This window comes from Strigops habroptila, chromosome W (assembly GCF_004027225.2).
Source record: "Strigops habroptila isolate Jane chromosome W, bStrHab1.2.pri, whole genome shotgun sequence".
In the NCBI taxonomy this organism is placed as follows: domain Eukaryota; kingdom Metazoa; phylum Chordata; class Aves; order Psittaciformes; family Psittacidae; genus Strigops; species Strigops habroptila.
Window position 1 is genome coordinate 28716956 of NC_044301.2, and position 23187 is coordinate 28740142.

Here is a 23187-nt window from a genome sequence, read left to right on the forward strand (position 1 = left end):
TCTCTCTGTTAATGCATTCTTTCAAAATTAGTCAGTGTGCCCTAGAAAGTGAGATGATGTGGGAGATACATGCATGGTGCTATATGCAGTGATGGTCATAGAATCATGGAGTGATTTGGGTTGGCAGGGACTTTAAAGCTCATCCACTTCCAACCCCCTGCCATGGGCAGGGACACCTTCCACTAGACCAGGTTGCTCCAAGCCCTGTCCAACCTGGCCTTGAACACTGCCAGGGATGGGGCAGCCACAGCTTCTCTGGGCAACCTGTGCCAGTGTCTCACCACCCTCACAGGGAAAAACTTCTTCCTAAGATCTCATCTCAATCTCCCCTCTGTCAGGTTAAAGCTGGTCTTTAGGGTGTTCTACCATACTGGTAGCTGATGTGGAAACAGGAACAGTGGTACAGCCAGGTGGTTCCAACTCATGGATAAATACATGAACAATGCCATTGTGGACAGGGCTGTGTCAGTAGCTGTTGATGGTGATTTGTGGTTTTCTTTGCAGAGCTTGACAGGTCATACATCACCCATTGAGAGCCTACAGGTCAATATGAATGAGAAACATTCTTGCAGGGTCCCAGTCAGGGTCCATTCGAGTTTGGGACCTGGAAGCTGCCAAAAGTATGTTTCCATGAGTTCTGTTAATGCATGCTTTTTATAATATCATTATGCTTAATACCTATGCTAACCCAGAAGGTTCTGAACTTACAAAGGAGCAGGAGCCTGTCATTGCTTTTATCTTAATTTCCATCCCTCTTAAGAGCTTTTGTGCACTTCCTACTGAGACTGTAGAGCTGTGTATGCACACTCGAGCAGAAATTTGTACATGTATTGTGGAGACTGATCTGAGGAAAGAGTTTCTAGGGTTTTGACTCAAGTGTGGTGAGAACTATATTCCAGATGAGTTTCCATGCATGTGTAGAGTAACTAGTATATAGAATTTGTATTCAGACTCTCTGCTTAAAATTGTCAACCTTAAAAAGATCCGAAATAAAATTGGAAGTTTTAAGTATATTAGGTTCTGCACAAGCCCAGGAATCCCTCACTTGCTGACCCCTTGTTCTCATTCTTAAGTTCTAACTTGTTTTTCCTCAACTGATTTTTCTCCTCTTCTGCTCTTGCATGGCCATTTAAATAGACAAAGACCTAATTTTTAATAAATCATAAAAGCTATGAGCTCATCAAGCTCTGTTCCTTTAAAGGCCAACTGCTGAGTCATGCTTTATTTATTGCATTTTTCTCAAATCCTAGAACAAGTTTGCAAAGGTATCGTGCATCTCTTGAGTACATTCTAGCAGGAATCCATAAAATGACTAGTTCTTAGAGGTTGCTATTTCTTCATAGAGTATGTAATGAAGATAGATGATAGACTTACACTAGCTGAGCTAAGAAGGCAGATAGCAGGTGGCATAAATAATAAAAACAACTTTTGCAATTCAGACAGAATCGGTTCAGTTATAAAATAGTTTGGCTCTACCAGTGTAGAGTAGCTGATCTGATTTTGGAAGACAATTTCTTCTTGCAAGTAATAGAGGAGCCGACAAGGAGAGGTGCCATGCTTGACCTCATGCTCACCAACAGGGAGGGGCTGGTTGGAAATGTGATGCTCCAGGGCAGCCTTGGCTGTGGTGATCATGAGATGGTTGAGTTCAAGATCCTCAGGACAGTGAGAGGAGCATGCAGCAAGCTCACTGCCCTGGACTTCAAGAGAGCAGACTTTGGCCTCTTCAGGAACCTGCTCAGTAAGGTTCCATGGGACAAAGCCCTGGAGGGCAGGGGGGCCCAAGACTGCTGGTTGATATTCAAGGATCTCCTGCTCCAAGCTCAGGAGTGTTGTGTCCCAACTAGAAGGAAATGTGGCAGGAGGGCCAGGAGGCCTCCATGGATGGATAAGGAGCTGATGAGAAAACTTAGAAGGAAAAAAGAAGCTTATAAAAGGTGGAAGTGAGGACAGGCAGCCTGGGAAGATTACAGGGATGTTGTCCGGGAAGCTAGGGACCAGGTTAGGAAATATAAGGCCCAGTTAGAATGAAATCTGGCAAGGGATGTGAAATGTGACAGGAAAGGCTTCTATAGGTATGTTGCAAACAAAAGACAGACTAGGGATAATGTGGGTTCTCTCTGGAAGCTATCAGGAGAACTGGCTACCCTGTATTTGGAGAAGGCTGAGGTTCTTAATGACTTCTTTGCCTCAGTCTTCACTGGCAAGTGCTCTGATCATACCACCCAAGTCTTGGAAGGCAGATGCAGGGACTGTGAGAATGAAGACCTTAGGCCCACTGTAGGAGAGGATCAGGTTCGAGACCATCTTAAGAACCTGAACGTGCACAAGTCCATGGGACCTGATGAAATCCATCCACGGGTCCTGAAGGAGCTGGCAAATGAAGTTGCTAAGCCACTGTCCATCATATTTGAAAAATCCTGGCAGTCAGGTGAAGTTCCTGATGACTGGAAGAAGGGTAATAGAACCCCCATTTTCAAGAAGGGGAAGGTGGAAGACCCAGGGAACTACAGACCAGTCAGTCTCACCTCCGTGCCTGGCAAAATCTTGGAGCAGATACTCCTGGAAAGCATGCTAAGGCACATGAAAAACAACGAGGTGGTTGGTGACAGCTAACATGGCTTCACTAAGGGGAAATCCTGCCTGACCAATTTGGTGGCCTTCTATGATGGGGCTACGGAACTGATGGATAGGGGCAGAGCAGTTGACGTCATCTACCTGGACTTGTGCAAAGCCTTTGATGCTGTCCCGCATGACATCCTTGTCTGTAAACTCGAGAGAAATTTGATGGATGGACCACTCAGTGGATAAAGAATTGGCTGGATGGCCGCACGCAAAGAGTTGTGGTCAACGGCTCAATGTCCGATTGGAGACCAGTAACATGTGGTGTCCCTCACGGGTTGGTGTTGGGACCGATCCTGTTCAACATCTTTGTTGGCAATGTGGACAATGAGATTGAGTGCGCCCTCAGCAAGTTTGCTGATGACACCAAGCTGTGTGGTTCGGTTGATACGCTGGAGGGAAGGGATGTGTCCTGGGTTCAGCTATAGCAGTCATTTTTCTCCTTCTTAGTAGCTGGTGCAGTGCTGTGTTTTTTTAACTTTCAGCCTGGGAACAACGCTGATAACACCGATGTTTTTAGTTGTTGCTAAGTAATGTTTATTCCAACCAAGGACTTTCTCAGTCTCATGCTCTGCCAGGGAGGAGGGGAAGCCGGGAGGAAGCAGAGACAGGACACCTGACCCAAACTGGCCAAAGGGGTATTCCATACCACAGCACGTCATGCCCAGTATATAAACCAGGGGGAGTTACCCGGAAGGCCCAGATCACTGCTCGGGTCGGGCTGGGTATCGGTCGGCGGGTGGTGAGCAATTGTATCCTCTCCCCTTGTTATTTCACTAATCATTATTATCATTGGTGGTAGCAGTAGATCCAGGTTGGACAAGGCTTGGAGCAACCTAGTCTAGTGGAAGGTGTCCCTGCCTGTGGCAGGGGGTTGGAACTGGATGAGCTTTAAGGTCCCTTCCAACCCAAACCAGTCTGTGATTCTATGTGATGGGAGCAGCTGAGCAGCTCTTCTGGCTTGCCTGGGGCCAGTTTTGCCTGTTGCACAAAATGCAGGGTCTCATAGCTTTTGTCCCCAGGCAGAGTGCTGCTGTGTCCCACCTGCACTTGAATGGCCACAAAGAAATGTGGAGAAAACTTTCTCACAAGAGAGTTGTCTTCTCTTCCCTCGCGAACTCCACATTTCCTCTACCTTGTTTTTGAAAAGCAACACTTTATATCAATTGCACTAGCCTAGCCAGTTTGAGCTTTGCACTTGGTGACTTCTTCCCCTTCTCTCCCAGAACTCTGTGGACTCTGCAGTGGTGATCAATGATCTGTCTGTTGTCGTGGACCTCTTGAATATTGTCAACCAAAACCCGTGAATCCTGGGTGGGGGCAGCCCCTGGGATACCAAAGAGCCATCTGGCTTGGTGTCAGGAGCACTGCTTTATACCTGCCTTGTGTCCAGTGGGCCATGGCAGCATGAAATGCATGTGCTTGTAGTCATGTCTTCAAGTCTGCAGCGCCAGTGACTGCTGGAGATGTATGGGGCACTTTCGATGGGCAAATGGTGCCTTGCAAGGAAAATTGAAGTCCTAGGGCTTCATTAAAGTGATTCTGCTGAATCAAAATACGTCAGAACCTGCCACTTCTCATTACAAGGGGGAGTCAGTGAAACTTGCTCAATAAACTTGAGTGCTGCTGCCTGGGCTCCCCCCCCCCCCCCCCAAAAGCATTATTTGTGTCAACTCAGCCTTATAAAGCCTCAGTCTCCAGACTCAGCTTGTGTTCTTTTCAGGTCTCTCTGGAAGCTGGATTTGTGTACTATAGTCCTGCCACAGATAAGAAAAACTACTCCAAAGTAAATATGAAAGGTGAGGCCCCAAGAACATGGTGTGTTGGGGGACAAGGTGGAGATGCTCCTAGGATTGCTCCTATGTGTGTTTGGTAGCTAAAAGAACATCCTGGAAAATCACAGCAGATACAGTATAATGCTGATAGGACACCTGGAAAAGAGCAATGGAGTTGCTGAGTGTGTGGGGGAAGGGTTATGGAAAGTCTGTATGGGCAGGAAGAGCAGGATATTGAGATTTGGAGTAGGTGTGTTGGATTGAGGACAGCTCTGGCAGCCAGGAGGGGTCACATCCATGTAGAACAAGTGGACTCTGCACAGATGAGAATAAAACCGTCAACATGGGACAAGGGGAGTGAAATCCTGCAGCAGCCTCGGGGTCACTTGGAGGATTGCTTTGAACCTCATCAGTAGGTGGCAAAAAATATGCAGTCTCTCTTAAGATGGAATGTCTGCTATTCCAGGTCTCCTCAGCAGGACATCTGTGCTCTTGAGCAGAAAGGTCCCACTTAGCAGGGAATATGCCAGGACCTTTTGAAAGGACTCACATTGTCAAGTCTTGACTCAAAACCAAGATGTGTGGGTACTTGGCTGTTGCTTTCCTTACCAGGTTACAGGTGGTGGATGGGGGTTGGTTGAGTGGATTGTCCCCAGTGACTGGATGTGAGTGACAGCTGTGTGCTGGGAGGACAGGAATGAAACTCAAGTGGGACCTGATTCTCTGTTTTTCAGTTACGTGCAGACTGGCTGCACCTCCCTGAATCTCATTCTCCAGAGATTCCCACCACTGGTCACTGACATCCTTGCTGCACCACCTTCTGTTGGAGTGGAGATCACCAGAGAGGAAAGGTGAGGCACTTACCTCCTCCACTTGCTCCCTTTTTGAACCAGCCTTTCTCTTGGGTGAGCTTTGCTCCTTGCCATTGAGGCTTTGATACTAGACTGGGCATGCCTTTCTTCTTGTCTGCCAACACCAAACCCTCCTGCCATGAGAAAAGACCAAGGACTGCTTTTCCCTCTGTCACTGTGTATTGAGTCATACCTAAGCAAAGTGTATGTCAGGAGTAAAACCACCCTGTGGCTTCACCCTCTACCTCACGAGACACATGAGTTGTCAGCTGGGCCCTGGATTTCCAGTTCATTCACAGGATAGCTCTACTCTGAGAATTTGCCTTCTGAAAACACCACCTCCTTCCTCCCTGGACTTTACTGCCAAAGGGGAAAGGAGGAGTATTAGAGCCCTTATGTGGATGCCATTCTCCTGTGTCATCAGGATGTGGGCTGAATACATGGTGTTTCTGCAGAGCTATGCTCACATTTCAGCCTCTTCCAGGCCATATACAGGGCTTGTGTTTTCTCACCTGCTTGTGTTGCATCTTTGGCACTGCAGGAACAAACACATCTCTTCAGCAGCTGAGGATTCATGCTGTGTCTGCTGTCTGGCTTTTGCAGGCTCCATAAATGCAGGCTGTGCTACAAGCAGCTGAAAAACATCAGCAGCATTATCAAGAACAAGTCTGGGCTCAGCAGCCACCATGGTAGTGCCTTTTGGGAACTGCATCTCCTCATGGCTGTCCTGGAGTGACAGCCACCACCTCCTCATATGCAAATGAAGGTGGCCAAGCTCCACTTGGTCTGGCTGGATTTCACCTCTCTGTGTGTTCATCTTCCCCACAGCACAGTAGGGAAGTGGGATCTTGCTGGCTGGTTGCTTGCCCAGCCCTGGTGCCTTATGGGCTGGATGGAGGACCTGAGCAGAGAGACATCTGTGCTGCGTGATGGGATCTGCCTGGTGGAGGGCCCCACAAAGCCCCCCCAGGAAAACAGCTTCATTTCAGCTTTTCATCTTGGCATCAAGCTGTCAGCTGCTCCATCTGTGTGTGCTGGCCTCTCCCTGATGGGAGGGCTCTGAGCCCACTGTCACATCTTCACCTGTGTGGGCTGTTGGCTCTTGGTTCTGTGGGTTGGGGCTGGCTGGCCCTGCTCTCTCTGCAGTGTGTTGCCCACAAAAGCCTGCTGTGGGGTGGAGTGCCCTTTCCCTGCAGAAGGATTCCACCTGCCCTGTGGGACTGGCCCCTTGGGCTTACTTCATCAGACATGAGCCAGGACTCCATGCCTGGGGTAGCCTCAAGGACCTGTATTGAGAAGATGCTGCCTCTTGGCTTCTCAGAAAGCCCTGCTGGCACCCTGGGCTGCAGAAGGTTAATATCTTCAGACTGGCTGGGAACTGAGGTCTACCTGGAGCTGTTAAAATATGTAACTTAAACAGGACTTCCCATATATTTTTACAATTGGGGGTAAAGATGTGGGAGGGCTGAGAAACAGGTATGTGGACTAATGTCTTTCTATATCCACTGGACCGCTCAGAGTTTTTGGGTTGTTCCCCTCCCCCCCAAATGTCTGTCAGAACCTTTCTGTCCCTCTTTCCAGCAGGGAAAGAGGTCCTTGCTGGTGCTTCCCCTGCTCCTCCCAGCCTGTCTTCCATGTTATTATACATTGGAGCCTGTTCTCCAGGAAACTGTAACTTATAATGGAGTTCATTAAAAGATTTGTAACTTTTTTAGTAAGAAGTGTTAAATGACTGAATCTTTTGAAGCCCTGTTCACCTTGGCACATCTCCCAGTTGGGAGGGTCCAGGTAAAGCAGGGCTCTGCTCCCTGTGTGTCCTGGAGGGAGCTGGCCCTTCTCACCCTTCCTGCTGGGAGGCTGGGGTGGTGAGCAAGCTGGAGTGGCAGCACTGGCTGGGTTTCACTTGTTGAAATCCCAGGAGAGGGTTTCATTCTGCTGGGTAGTTCCCAGCCCAGAGAACATCCTTGTTTGTGGCTCATCCAGTTCCACCCCTCTGCCATGAGTAGGGAAACCTTCCACTAGACTAGGTTGCTCCAAGCCCTGTCTGACCTGGCCTTGAACACTGCCAGGGATGGGGCAACCACAGCTTCTCTGGGCAACCTGTACCAGCACCTCACCACCCTCACAGGGAACAACTTCTTCCTAAGATCTCATCTCAATCTCCCCTCTGCCAGGTTAAAGCCATTCCCCCTTGTCCTGTCCCTACAGGCCTTTGTCCAAAGCCCCTCTCCACCTTTCTTGTAGCCCCTTTAAGTACTGGAAGTTGCTCTAAGGTGTCCTAGGAGCCTTCTCCAGGCTGCTGAACCAGCCCAGCTCTCTCAGCTTGTCTCTAGAGCAGAGCTGCATTAGCCCTCGCAGCATCTCTGTGGCCTTCTCTCACCTCACTTCAACAGCTCCATGTCCATCTGGTGTTGTTGCCCCAGAGCTGGATCAGGACTGCAGGGGGGTCTCCCCAGAGTGGAGCAGAGGGTGAGAATCCCCTCCCTCAACCTGCTGCTCACGCTCTGGCCATGCAGCCCAGCACACACTGAAACCAGGTCATGGGGGGCTTCTCATCACCCAACACTCTCAAGTCCTTCTCCTCAGGGCTGCTCTCCATCCAGTCACTGCCCATCCTGTAGCTGTGCCTGCTGGGATTGCCCTGACCATGGGGCAGGACCTTGCACTTGGCCTGGTTGAACTCCATGAGGTTCACAAGGTCCCATCTCTGCAACTTGTCCAAGTCCCTTTGGATCCCATCCCTTCCCTCCAGCATGTCGACCACACCACACAGCTTCGTGTCATCAGCAAACTTGCTGAGGGTGCTCGATCCCACTGTCCATGTCAATGACAAAGATGTTCAACAGTGCCAGTCCCAACACTGAATGCAAAAGGATGCTCACACAGGTGATGTGGCTATGGTGGAGCCAGACCCAGCCTACCACTTCTTGAGCAGTTACAGCTAGACAGGGAGCAGTGGCCGTCCCAGTGAGCTCAAGCTTGCAAAGTGAGCATCTGAACAATATATGAAGCACTCTGGGCCATGCTGACCCCTGGGTATTCCAGCCCAGAGCTGGCTTGCTCATGCTCCCAGGGTGGAGCTGGCATTCCAACTGTCTCCTGGGCATGCTGCTGCAGTCTGGTGAAAGGACACAGGGCTGCATGTTGCCATCACGGTGGGCAGGGGGGACGCTGAGGTCTGACACTGCCCAGAGCCAGGAGATAAGCCTGACACAAAGGGCAAAGCCAGCAAAAGGCAGTGAGCAAGGCAGGAAACATCAGGCAGGAGAGGAAAGAGGGAGAGAGAATGAGCTGCATGAGCACAACCGCCCGGAACTTGTGCAAAGGAAAAGCCGACACCACTTGGCAAGCGTTTGAGCAGGGAGACCTGCCCATCTGGCCTCTCACCAAGGCTTCTTGAGGAACATGTGTCCTGGAGCACCTTGAGGTGCTTGGGCATCCCTGACCTCCAAGTTACCATGGCCAGCACCGTCCCTGACAGCCCAGCTCCAGCATGTGATCCTTGGGATGAGCCTTGTCTTGGAGGGTGGAAGGACAGGTTCCTGGGGAGCCACTGGCCTCACTTGGGCTGGCAAAGCACTCACCAAGGGTGATTCCCAGGGGGCTGGAGAGAGATGCTCACAGATCTATCAGCCTCCTGAGCTCAGCCAAAACCTCACAGCCACAGTAGGTGGGCAACAATCCTGTACCACCAGCTCTGCAGACCACCAGCCAAGGTGATGGAGTTTGTCCCAGCTTTCAGCAGTCCTGTTTCTCTCCGTGTTCCCAGAAGAGCAGCTGCATCCATCTCATGGTGCTGGCAACACTCATGGGGGGACTCGGTGGAGGCTTGGCAGCATCACACAGCCATAGAGCTGCAGGATCAGGCCATGGCTTCCTTTGGCACAGCTGGGTGGGGGCTGGTATTAGCCCCATGCCAGGGATGGGGCAGCAGAGCCCCAGCTCCAGGAGAGAAGCAGGACCCAGGTTGGACCCAGGTGTCCCAGCTCTTGCAATTGCTCCAGAAAGGACCTGCCCATCCATTATGGAAATTGCCTGTGGAGTAAGGGACCCCCTCTCTATGTGGGGATGCACCCAACACCCCTGAACTTCGCAGGGGCATCTTGCCTCTCCTATCCCTGGCTGGGCACCTGGGCTGCTTGGGACCACCAAGAAGGGGGTACAAGGAGCCAGGAGTCCAAGCTCACAAGCTTGGGCAGTGCTGCCACCTCCAGCCACAGGCACCCTGTCCCTAAGCCCAGGCTGGTGGCCCAGGTTGCAGATGCTCCCTGCTGTCCCCTTTCCCAGCCTCTCAAAAGTCTTGGCTACCAAAATGCCACTGGCTCAGGAGGAACCGCAGCTGGTGAGGAAGAAAAACTCACCAGTACCTGTGATTTACTGGGCTGTGGGTACCAGGACTTGTTGGGGCACAGCTTGCCTCGGTGAGACAGAGACATGGCCCCAACCCGGGAGTCTGCCCGATGCTCTGTCTGCCTGGGGGGGTGAAGCCTGGGGTGGGGGGACCACAGCATTTGTGCTCCTGGTTGGGAAATGGGAGGGCTCCTGTGCGAAGCAGTGCATGGCCTCAAGATTCCCAGCAAAGCTGGTGCTGCCAGACAAGACCCTGCTCCAGGGAGAGGTATGACCCCAGAAAGGGCCAGACCCTGAGGGACTGAGGGGCTTCAGCTGATCCTCCAGATGAGAAAGAAGAGGAGGTGTCCTCTGAGGAAAGGAGCAGTGGGTTTGCCTCTCTTGCGAGCCAGGCTGCTCTGCCCACCTGAGACTAGGCCTTGAACACTGCCAGGGATGGGGCAGCCACAGCTTCTCTGGGCAACCTGTGCCAGCGCCTCGCCACCCTCACAGGGAACAACTTCCGCCTAAGAGCTCATCTCAATCTCCCCTCTGCCAGGTTAAAGCCATTCCCCCTTGTCCTGTCCCTACAGGCCTTTGTCTAAAGCCCCTCTCCAGGTTTCTTGTAGCTCCTTTAGGCACTGGAGGCTGCTCTAAGGTGTCCCCAGAGCCTTCTCTTCTCCAGGCTGAACCAGCCCAGCTCTCTCAGTCTGTCTCCAGAGCAGAGCTGCTCCAGCCCTCGCAGCATCTCCGTGGCCTCCTCTGGACTCACTCCAACAGCTCCACGTCCCTCTCGTGTTGTTGCCCCAGAGCTGGATGCAGGACTGCAGGGGGGGTCTCCTCAGAGCGCAGTAGAGGGTGAGAATCCCCTCCCTCGACCTGCTGCTCATGCTCTGGGGGTGCAGCCCAGCACAGGGGGGGGGGTTCTGGGCTCAAGTGCACACTGAAGCCGGGTCACGGGGGGCTTCTCCTCACTCAACACCCCCAAGTCCTTCTCCTCAGGGCTGCTCCATCCAGTCTCCCCCAGCCTGTGTTTCTGCTGGGGATTGCCTCAACTCAGGTGTAGGACCTTGCCCTTTTGAACTTCATGAGGTTTGCACAGTCCCACCTCTCAAGCAAAAAAAAAGAAAACAACATAAAAAAAAAAGCTAAAAAAAAAAGCTAAAAGCAATCCCAATCTTGCTGATACTTCATCCAAACACGGTCAAGATTTAGGAATGAAGGGGAGTGTCCCGCTCTCCTCAGTGGCTCTGAGGGTGGCTTGTGCAGCAAGAGGCCCTGGCAATGTGCTGTTGCAGGACCGGGGCTGAAGATGCTGCCTGCTTCATGTGTGTCCTGCCTGCACTGCTGCTGCTTGCTGCCTCACCCAGGGCCTTTCTGGTGATGATCCCATGCCCAGACCTAACTGGGGTGTAACAAAGCCCCGTCTCCAGCCCCCACAGCAGGGAGAAGCATGAGATGGAGCAATATGCTGCAACGTTGGGGCTTACTTAGTGTTTGACAGCTCCATCTCCTAGTAACAAAGGGATCTGGGTAGCTGCAGTCTGGGGGCTGTGGTGCCAGGCTTACCCAGGCACAGCTCCAGGAGGAGTCATCTTATGGGCTTTCCCAGCTGTGAGGAGGCACTGTGCAAGGGGAGGGAGCACCCACCCATCCTGCTGCAGAAACAACAGCAGTACAAAAGGACTGGCTTTAACAGCTAATTTGAAAGAAGTTTTGTTACAAACCAGGCTTTTTTTAATTATTAAAATACATAGAAACATTATTCTTACAAAAGGCTAATTTTTTTTTCCCTTTCTTGCTTTCTTTTTAATAGAATATGCTGTGGAAGAGCAAGAGGAGGGGAGCTGGTGGGAAGGAGCCATCAGTGCATCCAGTTGGGTATGTATGTGCAGCAATAGGAAGTATACCCAAGGTTGGGTGCTCAGAGGTCTGAGGGGCAATGCCACCTCCTCCCATGCCCCTGCCAGCCTCCATCCTGACACATAAACCAAACAGCTTTTGGGCTGGAGGGGTGGAGGAGTTTTTTGTTTGTTTTCCACTTGTTTTCCATTCCAAGACCATGTAAACAAGGTATAAATATTTCAAACACTTTCATCTTGACTACACTGTGATATCTCTTGACAAGACAGCTGGTAAAGAACTTTACAATAGCTTCATTCGAGACTGCTAAACCCACCCTGGTGCCGTGTACCACTGTGCCAGGGCAGCACTGGCACCATGGGGAATGGCAGCTTGGCTCATGCAGGCACCGGGGTGCCTCCATGCAACAACAGGGCTTAAGAAACCTACAGGGAAAGGAGCTGCTGGGATTTGTTTTCTGGCTTAAAATAGAGGAAGCGCTGCTCTGCAAGACACGAGGCAGCTGCCCCAATGCAGCCCCAGGCTGGGCCCCCAGAGACATTTCCAGGAGCTCACCTGGCTCTGAGCACCCCCTCCAGCCAGATACCTCTAGAAACAAAGCTGAAGAGATGGAGGGAGCACCCAGGAGCTCCCACTCAGGCTAAAAACATCCATCCAGTGACAATGAAAAGTCACAGAGCTGAGGGTCTGAGGGGCAGATCCCTGCCCAGCACCACTGTCCCCACCCTGTAATGGGGGTCTGGCTGCTGGGAGACCCTGGCCCCATGCTGCTCATGTGAGAGGTGCCGTTACCCTCTGGTTGAGAGTCCTGCTGGGCAAGGGGACAGCACTGAAGCCTTCATGTTTCCCAGCAGCCAGCTCTCAGTAGCACCATGAGGGGCCTGGTCCTGCAGCAGGTTTGGTGCCAGGGCTGGCACTTGTCACAGGGGCACTGGCCTCAGCTTCCCTGGGGGAAGAGACACGTGGGTCACAGGGGGCATGGCCATTGCTGCCCTGGCCCCATCGGCAGCATTCCAGTGGGTGCTGCATTGAGCTGGTCCCACAAGCATCCCATGAGCATTCCTGCAAGTGGCAGAGCCCGGTGCCCCTGCCCTGCCCTGCGCGGGGCCAAGCAGAGCCCTCCACTGGCTCCCAGCCGCAGGCACTCACCTGGCAGCTGCGGCTGCCCCTAATTCAGGCTAAAATCGAAGGGAAAAAGGTTCAGCCCATGGGCACCCCAGGCTGCGGCTTCACACTGGGGCGCTCTTGGGGAAGTGCTAACTAGCTACTAGTTAATGAGCTGATCACAAATCAGCTAGCTCCCCCCCCACTGGCTTTGCCTGCCAGTGCCTGTCTGGGATGAGGCTGGGGGCAGGAGCCTCTGATGATGATGATGGACCCTGGCGGGGTACCCAGGGTACAGAGCAAGGCTGGGGTGTCCCACCACCCACCTGAGGGCTGGAGCTTCCTGCAGGTGGAGGTGGTGCGGATGGAGAGCTGCCCTGGACTGGGGGATGCGTGGCCCCAGCCAGGGGGTGCTGTGGTCCCTGGAGAGTCACCCTGGGAGGAGATGATGGGGTACGGCCCCAGGGTCAACCCATGCCAGTCCCAGAGGGAAGAAACAGGGATGGGCTCACGGGCAACGTGGTGTCCAAATGTGCTCTGGGGGTACCATGGGGCTGGTGTAAAATGGCTTGGAAGAGCCAAAGTGGCAGCATCAGCTGGATGCCACTGCTTGGGACAGCCTGTGCCCCACCAGGTGATGGTCCCTAATGGAGGTGGCTCCAGGGGGACACCCAACAGCAAACAGCCTTGGGGCCATGCATGGGGGCAAAACAGGAAGACACCCCCCCCTTCCCAGGAGTGAGAGGGAAGAGGATGAGTACCAGCGGCTCCTCGGTTACCTCTAGCTGCTTCTGGCTGGGCCAGGAGTCCAGCTCAGCCTTGTGGGAGACAGGACCCAGCTCCACAGAGCAAGCCCTCTCGGCAAACTTGAGGGAGCACAGCGTCTCGCTAGTGTTCTTGGCAGGGGAGACCTGTGGGCAGAAAGTCACCCCACCAGCTGCCTGCACCCTCAGGGCTGCCCTCCCGCCCCAGCCAACACACCAGGCCATGCCCCAGCCAGATGCTGTTATTAACTTGCCGCTCCCAGGATAGCCCTGTCCATCCACACCTGGGCCAGCTCCATGTGATCTGGTCGGATCCCCTGTCACCAACTGCCCTGGCTTGAGGGACAGCCAGAAAAAGCTGCGGCAGGTGGCAGGGGGCAATCACAGGGCAAGGATGGAGGGGCTGCCAGAGTCCAACATCCTCCCAGCAGGAGAGGGGATGGGGAGATACCAACATGCAAAGACATCGTGCGCATAGAGCCAGTACTCATGTGCAGGCAGGGAGGGCAGGAGTGTGGCCCTCTGAGTTCATCCCCCATCCCTTGGCCTTGTCTAGGGTGCAGAGATGAGGACAGAGCTTCCCCTGGCCCCGTGGTTGCAGACCCTACAGCCAAGCCCTGTCCCCCTTCCAGTCCAGCTCCTGCCTCTAACAGCCCTCCTGCTTCCCACAGCAGAGACCAAAACCATCCCCACACCCCACGCTGCTACAGACAGGCACCGGGTGCTCAGCCCCTACCTGGACCATCATGAGGGTCTTGCTGTTGCCACTGAGCGAGTCCTGCAGCAGGTAGGTCAGCTTGGAGTTGTGGAAGGGCATGTGGCCCTGCCAGGAGCACAGGGCGTAAATGATGTCCCCCAGCGCCAAGAGGGACTTGTTGATGTGCTGCGCCTCACGGAGCCGGCTGCCCTCCTGTCGTGGTTTGAGCCCAGCCGGTAACTCAGAACCACACAGCCGCTCGCTCACTCCCCCCCCCCCCCCCTTCTTCCTCCCCCCGCTCCCGGAGGGATGGGGAGGAGAATGGGAAGAATGCAACTCCCACGGGTTGAGATAAGAGCAGTCCCGCAACTAAGGTATAACACAAAACCACTACTGCCACCACCAATGATAATAACGATTAGTGAAATAACAAGGGGAGAGGATACAATTGCTCACCACCCGCCGACCGATACCCAGCCCGACCCGAGCAGTGATCTGGGCCTTCCGGGTAACTCCCCCCAGTTTATATACTGGGCATGACGTGCTGTGGTATGGAATACCCCTTTGGCTAGTTTGGGTCAGGTGTCCTGTCTCTGCTTCCTCCCGGCTTCCCCTCCTCCCTGGCAAAGCATGAGACTGAGAAAGTCCTTGGTTGGAATAAACATTACTTAGCAACAACTAAAAACATCGGTGTTATCAGCGTTGCTCCCAGGCTGAAAGTTAAAAAACACAGCACTGCACCAGCTACTAAGAAGGAGAAAAATGACTGCTATAGCTGAACCCAGGACAGTATCCACCCCTTATTCCATAGCATTCACGTCATGCTCAGATGCCACAACTCTCAACACACCATCGCCCCTGTCCCATATATACACATATATATACACCCACACCCACACACAGAGAAAGATATCATTCCCTAGTCCATGGACCAATCCCTGTAAAATTGCTGAACTCATCCAGTCCATGATGTCAGGCTCCATCTCTTGTAATAGTCTTTCAGAGCAGCAGGGACGGTATGTAGTGTTGGATTGTTGCCTGCTGATGATACCGCCAAACTCATCTGGTCACTGCTGAGCTCGTCTGGTTTCATCAAAATTCATTCTTTGTTGAGGTGATGATCGGAGGGAAGTCAGGGTCAGTTGCTGGCGACCTGAAGATATCTAGCTGGTGGGCTATAAAAGTGTTATAGAGCAGGCAACAGCGTACAATTGAGTTCATTGGCTGTTGTCCCACAAAATCAAATCCCCTTGAGGTACACATCGGACTTCCCCATCTTCCCGCATTACCCACCAAGTATATCCAGGTCCCTGAGCAAAAGCAACCCCACGAGTGGGTTTGCCTTTACCTGAAGCAGGAATAACCCAGACTGTCTTCCCCAACAAATTTTATATGTGCACCACAGGAACTTGCATGATGTGTAGAGGAGACCCTGCCTTTGAATATCCAGCCCAGCACAGGCAACCGGGGTGCCAGGAGGAGCTCCGCTTCACTTCCAATCACTTCTGAAGCAGCTCCAAACCCTTCATAGGCTGCCAGTATCTCTTTTTCAGTGGCAGTGTAGCTGGCCTCGGATCCTTTATATCCCCGACTCCAAAAGCCGAGGGGTCGACCTCGAGTCTCCCCTGGAGCTTTCTGCCAGAGGCTCCAGGTAGGACCATTCTCCCCAGCTGCGGTATAGAGCACATTTTTCACATCTGGCCCGGCCCGGACTGGTCCAAGGGCTACTGCATGAACTATTTCTCGTTTAATTTGTTCAAAGGCTTGTTGTTGCTCAGGGCCCCATTTGAAATCATTCTTCTTCCGGGTCACGTGGTAGAGAGGGCTTACAATCAGATTGTAATTCTCCAGAACCCCACAACACCTAAGAAAGCTTGTGTTTCTTTCTTGTTAGTTGGTGGAGACGTTGTTATCTTGTTGATCACGTCTGTGGGGATCTGGAGACGTCCATCTTGCCATTTTATTCCCAAAAATTGAATCTCCTGTGCAGGTCCCTTGACCTTATTCCGTTTTATGGCAAAACCAGCCTTCAGCAGGACTTGGATTATCTCCCTCCCTTTCTCAAAAACTTCTTCCCCTGTATCACCCCACACGATGATGTCATCAGTATATTGCAGGTGTTCTGTAGCTTGCCCCTGTTCCAGTGCACTCTGGATCAATCCATGGCAGATGGTAGGGCTGTGTTTCCACCTATGGGGCAGTCGGTTCCGAGTGTACTGGACGCTCCTCCAAGTGAAAGCAAACTGTGGCCTGCATTCTGCTGCCAAAGGGATTGAGAAAAATGCATTGGCAATATCAATTGTGGCATACCACTTGGCTGCCTTTGACTCCAGTTCATATTGAAGTTCTAGCATGTCCAGTACGGCAGCACTCAATGGTGGTGTGACTTCGTTCAGGCCACAATAGTCTACTGTTAGTCTCCACTCTCCATTAGACTTTTGCACTGGCCATATGGGGCTATTAAAGGGTGAGCGGGTCCTGCTGATCACTCCTTGGCTCTCCAGTCTGCGGATCAGCTTATGGATGGGAATCAAGGAGTCTCGGTTGGTGCGATATTGCCGCCAGTGCACTGTTGTGGTCGCAATTGGCACTTGTTGTTCTTCGACCTTCAGCAACCCCACAACAGAAGGATCCTCTGAGAGACCGGGCAAGGTGGACAGCTGCTTCATTTCCTCTATCTCCAAGGCAGTGATACCAAAAGCCCATCTATACCCTTTTGGGTCTTTGAAATACCCTCTCCTGAGATAGTCTATGCCAAGGATGCATGGAGCCCCTGGACCAGTTACAATGGGGTGCTTTTGCCACTTCCTCCCAGTCAGGCTGATTTCCGCTTCCATTACAGTTAATGCTTGGGATCCTCCTGTCACTCCAGAAATATAAATGGGTTCCACCCGTTGATACCTTGATGGCATTAGGGTACACTGTGCACCGGTATCTACTAGAGCCTAATACTTCTGTGGGACTGATGTGCCAGGCCATCTGATCCACACAGTCCGATTATCCCTCTCCTCCACCTGGCTGGAGGCAGGGCCCCTCTAATAGTGATCATAAAATTCTCCACTTATGTCTTGTAGAAAGGGATTAGTATTCCTTCTCACAGGAGCTGGAGTAAAATCAGCTTTTCACTCCATCTCGGAAACTGCTCACCAGAGACTAGAGCAGCAGCTTTCCTGGGAGGATCATCCTTGACCATTGTTCTCCTCTTCAGTTCACGCACCCGTTGCTCCAGAACTGAGGTAGGTTTTCCATCCCACTTTCTCATGTCTTCTCCATGATCCCGCAGGTAAAACCATAGGGTGGCCCGTGGCGTGTACCTCCTATATTTTCTCTCTCGAGCAGTAGGGCGCCTTCTGTTAATAGCTGAGACATGGGTTGGTACGCGTGGGGAGCTGGATAGATCGGATAAATCGTCTCTCAATTGTTTGAATTCCTGGGACAGTTTTTCCACAGCTGAAATGATGGAAGGGGTGAGATTGTCTTCGAACTCTCGGAGTTGACGAATCAGGCAATCCACTGTTGGTGATATTCCGTCATTCCAGGTCATTGATGCCAATGTGTGGGCATATGATGATGGCGCACTCCGTGTAAGTTTCCTCCACATGGGTCGTGTACATTCGGCTTCATCTGGATCTATGGATGTGTTCCTGGCATCCGGCCTACGATAGATCATCTCTATAATGGCTGATTCCCTCAGGGACTGGATGCCTTTCTCTATCATGGTCCAGTTGGCTGAGCGACTCCTAATATCGTCTTTGTAGGGAAACCTTTCCTTCACAGCTGCCAGGAGCTGCCTCCAAAGACGGAGGGCTCCTTCCTTAGCAAGTGATCCCAGCTGCTTGGCTTCCCTACCTTCTAGTTCGTGACCATCGGCCCCATTGTCCCAGCATTGGAGCAACCAGGTGACAATGTGCTCCCCTGGAAGACGGGTGAAATCTTTTCGCATATTCCACAGCTCGGTTGAGGTCCGGGGTCAAGAAGTGACCTCTTCTTCTTCTTCCTCTTCCTCTGACCCACGTAGTAGTAACTCTTGTTCAGATGCTGTTCTGTGTAGTAATGGCATTGGGTCTTCATCTTTCTTCGCTTCGCAGATTGCTCTTTGTGCCTCTCATTTGCTTTTTCTTACAGGGGCAACAGACATTGTCACAGACAGGCCATGTGGTTTAGCTGCAGTGTTTGTCACTGTGGTTGGAGTGGCTGCAGTGTCTGCCACTAGGATTGGAGTGGTTGCAATGTCTATTGCTGGGGTTGGTGCAGCTGTTGTGCTTGGGAGTTGAGTAACACCAACAGCTGCATTGTCTATTGCTGTCAGGGTTTGAGTAGCTACTGTACTTGTCACTGGGGTTGGTGTAGCTACTGTATTTGAAGTTGGAGTAGTTGCATTGTCTGTTGTGTTCAGGGTTTGAGTAGCTGCTGTGCTTGTAGTTGGCATAGCTGCGTTGTCTGTTGCTTTGCCATCAGATCCAGAGACATTTTTTTCCCTTTGAAGGTGCTGGATAGTGTTGAGCAGGGCTCTGTAGGCGTAGGCCAAGCCCCAGCACGTTGCAGCGAGTTGTCCCTCTCTGGTATAACCAGGACGACAGCACACCTCGTTTAAGTGTTTTACTAGTTTTTCCGGATGTTGCACTTGTTCAGTGGTGAAGTTCCAAAGCAGTGGAGGGGCCCACTGGCCTAGATACTTGCCCATACTATCCCACACACCCTGCCACTCATGACTGTCCAGCCTCAGGGAAAATCTCTTGGTGGCCCTCCTATATCGTCATCTAACCCTAGACCAGATTTGAACCCGATACTGCTTAACTTTTGAGATTAAACGAAATAGGGTGTTCCCAGGGTGGGATGGCCATGGGTAAAACACACTCCGTATGTTTGCCAACATGCTGATCCCCAGCACAATCAGCAGGCAGGTTTCAAGGGTATTCAAAGGCCATCTAAAACCTTCAGAACTCTCAACTGCTGTTGCAAATAGGCTGGTGGGGGAACGGGGGGTGAAAGAGAATGCTTCCTTCGCAAGTTGACCCCCCGAGGAGAAAAAAAAAGATATGCAATTGCTAAAATATTTCATTATATACCTCCCAAAGTATAGAGGTGATGGCCACACTGGAAGCACAAACCAGATCAGTTTCATGATCAATGAGTCTATTGTATTACAAGTCATTACCATGAAGTACAGTGAAACAAGAACCTTAGCCCAGGCCCCCCAGCCGATAAGCGCTAAAACAGCAAATAGTGGCTGTAAGTAAGGTACAACATGCTGAAACTCTGAGATCAAGCGCAACAAGTCTGAGAGCCAAATAATCACCATTGTGATGAGTAGTAACAATGAATGCTTATCACAAATATGATTAGACACACTCTGGTCAGATCTGTCGTTATCTCAACCCTTCGTGCCCCACGTTGGGCACCAGAAAGAACTGTCGTGGTTTGAGCCCAGCCGGTAACTCAGAACCACACAGCCGCTCGCTCACTCCCCCCTTCTTCCTCCCCCCGCTCCCAGAGGGATGGGGAGGAGAATCAGAAGAATGTAACTCCCACGGGTTGAGATAAGAGCAGTCCTGCAACTAAGGTATAATACAAAACCACTACTGCTACTACCAATAATAATAATGATTAGTGAAATAACAAGGGGAGAGGATACAATTGCTCACCACCCGCCGACCGATACCCAGCCCGACCCGAGCAGTGATCGGGGCCTTCTGGGTAACTCCCCCCACTTTATATACTGGGCATGACGTGCTGTGGTATGGAATACTCCTTTGGCTAGTTTGGGTCAGGTGTCCTGTCTCTGTTTCCTCCCGGCTTCCCCTCCTCCCTGGCAAAGCATGAGACTGAGAAAGTCCTTGGTTGGAATAAACATTACTTAGCAACAACTAAAAACATCAGTGTTATCAGCGTTGTTCCCAGGCTGAAAGTTAAAAAACACAGCACTGCACCAGCTACTAAGAAAGAGAAAAATGACTGCTATAGCTGAACCCAGGACAGCTAGTCACGTGCCTTTTGATTGGTAAAAGCCCTCTTGCACAAGGCAATCACACGGCTCGGCAAGTGTCCTTATTGGTTCATCTAGTTCCTGGTGTTCCTCCCATGTATCCAACTGCAGATGTTTTCTTCGTCTTATCTTCTTTGTATGCGTCTATGTGTTTAGAAGAGGCTCTCATATGGCTGGTTCATCATATGTCCATTGTCCTCTAAATACGACCCCACAGGACCTTGCACTTGGCCTTGTTGAACTTCATGAGGTTTGCATGGTCCCACCTCTCCAGCCTGTCCAGGTGCCTCTGGATAGCATTCCTTCATTCCTGGCCATCCACAAGCATCTGCTCAGCTCATGCATGTCATCAGCAAGGCTCTTTCCACCCACACCATGCAGAGAGCCACAGGAGGTGGGACGAGTCCATTACATGGGAGGATGGCTGGGTATCTGCCTGCTCTCTGATGGCTTGGATGAAGGTGACTTGGGTTGGGAAACTAGCTAGAGGTTTAACCCAGCAGGACACATAAGAGATCCCTGCTGCAAGCAGGATGCTACGTGCAGCTTTCTCAGGACTCCAGTGTTGCAGGGACCACCCCCACCCCAAAACAGGGATCCTGCAGGATGAGTGGAGACCTCATGGATCTGCAGCTCTTTGAGGAAGGGATCACAGGATGGGATGGTGCTGCTCCTCTCCTCCCTGCTCAGTCAGATTCAGGTTCTCTGCACATTTCCAAGCTGCACAAACCCCTTACCCCCCTGAACATCCTCCTGCTCACCCTGGATATGTGCTGATGCTATTTCCCAGGCAGCACCCACACTTTCCGCAGTGGCCCAGCACAGACACAGGCAACCAGCAGCCCAAGAGGCAGCTCATTCTTACATAGATCCCACCTCTAGAGAGCCATCTCAGCCACCTGAGGCACCTCCTGCAAACGTTTGTAGGCTTGGGTCCCACCTATTGGTTCCCCCATCAACCTGCTCAGCCAGGACCCAAAAAAAGCAATGCCAGGTCTTCAAGACAGTTGTGGTTTAAGCCCAGCCGGTAACTCAGCACCAGACAGCCATTTGCTCACTCCCACCCTTTTTCCCCCCACTGCCAGGAAGGACGGGGAAGAGAATCAAATAAATGTAAATCCCACAGGTTGAGATAAGAACAGTCCAGTAACTAAGGTATAATATAAAACTACTGCTACTAAAAATAATAATAATAATGATAAGGGAAATAACAAGGGGAGAGAATATAAAACTAAAAAGGGAAGGAAAAACAAAAACAATAAACACGATTGATGCCCAATATAATTGCTCACCACCCACTGACTGATAACCAGCCCGACCCAAGCAGTGATCCGGGCCTTCTGAGTAACTCCCCCCAGTTTATATACTGGGCATGACGTGCTGTGGTATGGAATACCCCTTTGGCTAGTTTGGGTCAGGTGTCCTGTCTCTGCTTCCTCCTGGCTTCTTGTGCCCCATCTCACTGGCAGAGCATGAGACTGAAAAGTCCTTGATTGGAGTAAACATTACTTAGCACCAACTAAAAGATTGGTGTGTTATCAGCATTGTTCTCAGACTAAAGCCAAAACACAGCACAGCACCAGCTACTAAGAAAGAGAAAAATAACTGTTACAGCTGAACCCAGGACAGTATCCACCCCTTAATCCTTATCATTTATGTCATGCTCAGGTCCCACATTTTTCAATATACCATCACTTTTTGTCTCTTGAGATATATATATATAAAAATATACACACACAAAGAGACAGATATCATTCCTTATTCCATGGACCATCCCTATAAAGTCTGCTGATTTCATTCAGTCCATGACGTCAGGCTCCACCTGTTGTAACAGTCTCTCAGGGCAGGAGAGATGGTGACATACCAAAATCTTTGCCCTCTGGCCAGTCCATGATGACTTCTAGAATTCCTGGATGACTGGGATTTACTATTCGAGCTTGGTGTATAATTAGTGTGGCCCACTTAATCCACGTAGCATCGGTTGCATGATGTGTAGAGGAGACCCTGCCTCTGAACATCCAGCCCAGCACAGGCAACCGGGGTGCCAGGAGGAACTGTGCTTCAGTGCCAATCACTTCTGAAGCAGCTCGAACCCCTTCATAGGCTGCCAGTATCTCTTTTTCAGTGGCAGTGTAGCTGGCCTCGGATCCCCTGTATCCCCAACTCCAAAAGCTGAGGGGTCAACCTCGAGTCTCCCCTGGAGCTTTCTGCCAGAGGCTCCAGGTAGGACCATTCTCCCCGGCTGTGGTATAGAGAACATTTTTCACATCTGGCCCAGTCAGGACTGGTCCAAGGGCTACTGCATGAACTATTTCTCGTTTAATTTGTTCAAAGGCTTGTTGTTGCTCAGGGCCCCATTTGAAATCATTCTTCTTCCAGGTCACGTGGTAGAGAGGGCTTACAATCAGATTGTAATTCTCCAGAACCCCACAACACCTAAGAAAGCTTGTGTTTCTTTCTTGTTAGTTGGTGGAGACATTGTTGTTATCTTGTTGATCACATCTGTGGGCATCTGGTGATGTCCATCTTGAAATTTAATTCCCAAAAATTGAATCTCCTGTGCAGGTCCCTTGACCTTACTCCCTTTTATGGCAAAACCGGCCTTCAGCAGGACTTGGATTACTTTCTTCCCTTTCTCAAAAACTTCTTCCCCTGTTTTGCCCCACATGAAAATGTCATCAATGTATTGCAGGTGTTCTGTAGCTTGCCCCTGTTCCAGTGCAGTCTGGATCAATCCATGGCAGATGGTAGGGCTGTGTTTCCACCTATGGGGCAGTTGGTTCCGAGTGTACTGGACGCTCCTCCAAGTGAAAGCAAACTGTGGCCTGCATTCTCCTGCCAAAGGGATTGAGAAAAATGCATTGGCAATATCACTTGTGGCATCCCCCTTGGCTGCCTTTGACTCCAGTTCATATTGAAGTTCTAGCATGTCCAGTACGGCAGCACTCAATGGTGGTGTGACTTCGTTCAGGCCACAATAGTCTACTGTTAGTCTCCACTCTCCATTAGACTTTTGCACTGGCCATATGGGGCTATTAAAGGGTGAGCGGGTCCTGCTGATCACTCCTTGGCTCTCCAGTCTATGGATCAGCTTATGGATGGGAATCAAGGAGTCTCGGTTGGTGCGATATTGCTGCCAGTGCACTGTTGTGGTCGCAATTGGCACTTGTTGTTCTTCGACCTTCAGCAACCCCAC

At 51.3% G+C, this 23187-nt stretch overlaps 1 long non-coding RNA gene across 1 annotated transcript; it reads left to right on the forward strand.

The window, feature by feature from the left end:
* Nucleotides 1-1000: 1000 nt before the first annotated feature.
* On the forward strand, nucleotides 1001-17459 carry LOC115619189. Its single transcript, XR_003994946.1, has 3 exons — nucleotides 1001-1082; nucleotides 11601-11606; nucleotides 17445-17459. It is a non-coding gene; the product is annotated as an uncharacterized LOC115619189 (long non-coding RNA).
* Nucleotides 17460-23187: the final 5728 nt, after the last annotated feature.